The sequence below is a fragment of the Trachypithecus francoisi genome, unplaced genomic scaffold (assembly GCF_009764315.1).
Source record: "Trachypithecus francoisi isolate TF-2019V2 unplaced genomic scaffold, Tfra_2.0 Lachesis_group2, whole genome shotgun sequence".
Lineage (NCBI taxonomy): Eukaryota > Metazoa > Chordata > Mammalia > Primates > Cercopithecidae > Trachypithecus > Trachypithecus francoisi.
The window spans coordinates 134,314,705-134,317,915 of record NW_022681465.1 but is presented as its reverse complement, the minus strand read 5'-3'; the positions used below and the strand labels follow the sequence as shown (position 1 = coordinate 134,317,915).

Sequence of the window (3,211 nt, the reverse complement as noted above, 5' to 3'; positions counted from 1 at the left end):
AGCCAGAAAAGTCAAAGTCCTCCTGAACAAAAAGAACAAAGCTGGAGACATCACACTACCTGGTTCAAAATCTATTACAAGGCTATAGTAACCAAAACAGTACAGTATGGGTATAAAAACAGACACACAGATCAATGGAACAGAATAGAGAACACAGAAAAAGTCACATACTCACAGCCAACTGATTTTTGACAAAGACACCAAGAGCAGACACTGGGGAAAGGACATGCTTTTCTATAAGTAATGCTGGGAAAATTGAATATCTATATGCAGAAAAATGAAACTGGACCCCCATTTATCACTGTGCATAAATGTCAACTCAAGCTAGAGGAAAGGCTTAAATGTAACATCTGAAAATATAAAACTACTAGAAGAAAACAGGGAAAACACTTCAGGGTATTGATCTAGACAAAGATTTTACGGCTAAGACCTCAAAAGCACAGACAATAAAAGCAGAAATAGACAATGAGACTATCATAAACTAAAAAGCTTCTGCACAGCAATCAATGTAATGAAGAGACAATCTGTTGAATGTGAGAAAATATTAGCCACCTATTCATCCCTCAAGGGGCTATTATCTAGAATATACAAGCAACTCAAACAACTCAATAATATAATAATAATCATTAAAAAGTGGGGAAATTACATGAACAGACATTTCTCAAAAGACGACATACAAGTGGCCAATAGGTAAACGAAATTTTTAAAAAGCTCATCACTACTCATCAGGGAAATACACATTGAAACCACAAAGAGATATAGTTAGAATAGCTATAACAAAAAATTTTTAAAAAAAAAAACAGATGCTGGCAAAGATACTGAGAAAAGGCAACTCTTGTACACTGTTGGTGGGAATGTAAATTAGCATAGCCACTATGCAAAACAATATGGAGATTTCTCTGAAAACTAAAAATAGAGCTACCATATGACCCAGCAATTCCATTACTGGTAATTTAGTCAAAGGAAAAGAAATCAGTGTATCAAATAGATACCTGCCCTCTCATATTTATTGCAGTACTCTTCACAATAGCAAAGATAGAGAATCAACCCAAGTGGCCATCAATGTATGAATTAATTAATTAATTAAATGTGATATATACACAATGGGACACTATTTGGCCATAAAATAAAGAATGAAACCATGCTATTTTCAGCAACATGGATAGAACTGAAGGTCATTATGTTACATGAAATAAGCCAGGCACAGAAAGACAAATATTGCATGTTTTCACCCATATATTGAAGCTAAGAAAGTTGATCTCATAAAAGCAGAGAGTAGAATGATACATACCAGAGACTGGGAAAGGTATGGTGGTAGAAGGGGGATGAAGAGACGTTGGTTAATGGATACAAACATACAGTTGGATAGAAGGAATAAGTTGTAATGTTTTATAGCAGAGTAGGGTGACTATAGTTAACAATGTGTTATATATGTCAAAATAGCTAGAAGAGAGGCCTCGAGATATTCTCAACCCAAGAAACAATACTCGAGGTGATGGATACCCTGTATACCCAGACTTTATTATTACACATTCTATACATGTAACAAGATAACATGTACCTATTAATATGTACAAATATTATGTATCAATTCTAGAAATGTGACAACCAACAAATTTTATATCAAGCAAAACTGTCCTTCAGAAGTGAGAAATATTTTATCCCTCATGCCCTTCCTACCCTTTCCCCGAGTCCCCAAAGTCCATTGTGTCATTCTTATGCCTTTGCATCCTAATAGCTTAGCTCCCACTTATGAGTGAGAACATACAATGTTTGGTTTTCCATTCCTGAGTTTCTTCACTTAGAATAATAGTCTCCAATCTCATCCAGGTTGCTGTGAATGCCATTAAGTCATTCCTTTTTATGAGTGAGTAGTATTTCATCAAATATATATATATATATATAAAACATTTATATATAAACTGTGATATATACATATATGTGTATATATATACACACATGTGATATATATATATATATCACAGTTTCTTTATCCACCCATTGATTGATGGGCATTTACCGAAATCTCACAAATCACCACCAAAGAACTTACTCATGTAACCAAACACTACCCAATAACCTATGGAAATAAAAAATTTTTAAAAATAAACTCATGAGTCAACAAACTGCAGCCCTTGAGCCAAATTCAGCTTGCTACTTGTTTTTCTACAGCTTATGAGCTAAGAATGATTCTTACCGTTTAAAATAGTTGAAAAATTAACAGGAATAATATTTCACAACACATGAAAAATTTATGTAATTTACATTTTAGGGTAATAAATTAAGTTTCATTGGGGGGAAAAAAAAGTGAGGGAGATATTAAAAGATTCCCAGATAACCCTTTTCCAGCCATCACCGAAGCAGGAATGGCCAAAACAAAGTTCAATCCCTTTGTGACTTCCAACCGAAGCAAGAATCACAAAAGGCATTTCAAATCACCTTTCCACATTTGCAGGAAGATCTCTTCCCCTGTTTCCAAACAGCTGAGACAGAAGTACAATGCGCAATCCATGCCCATCCGAAAGGATGATGAAGTTCAGGTTGTATGAGGACACTACAAAGGTCAGCAAACTGGCAAAGTACTCCAGGTTTACAGGAAGAAATATGTTATCTACACTGAATGGGTGCAGCGGGAAAAGGCTAATGGCACAACTGTCCACATAGGCATTCACTCCAGCAAGATGGTATCACTAGGCTAAAAATGGACAAAGACCACAAAAAGATCTTTGAACGGAAAGCCAAATCTCACCAAGTGGGAAAGGAAAAGGGCAAATACAGGGAAGAAACAATTAAGAGGCAGGAATAAAGTAATCTTATACACAAGCTTTGATTAAAACTTAACGACCAAAAAAAGAGATTCCCATGTAAGTAGAAGTTGAGGGAGTTTGTGGCCACTAGACCTGCCCTGCAAAAAATACTAGAGGGAGTCCTACAGGTTGAAATGAAAGGATACTAGACAATAACATGAAGCTATATGAAGAAACAAAGATCTCAGCAAAGGTAAATACATGGGCAAGTTGTAAAGCTAATATTCTTGTAAGAATTATCTGTAACCATATTCTTCGTTTCCTGCGTGATTTAAGAGACTAAAAATTATTACTAGTCCAAAAGCTAGTACAGTTAACCCTTGAACAACATGGGTCCACTTATATGTGGATTTTTACTTTTTTTTTTTTTTTTTTTTTTGGAGACAGGGTCTCATTGTGTCACC

General features: G+C 35.1%; 1 pseudogene; it reads left to right on the top strand.

Moving 5' to 3' along the window:
• The first annotated feature begins 2,366 nt into the window (after window positions 1-2,366).
• LOC117066102 lies at window positions 2,367-2,806 on the top strand (annotated as a pseudogene).
• Window positions 2,807-3,211: the final 405 nt, after the last annotated feature.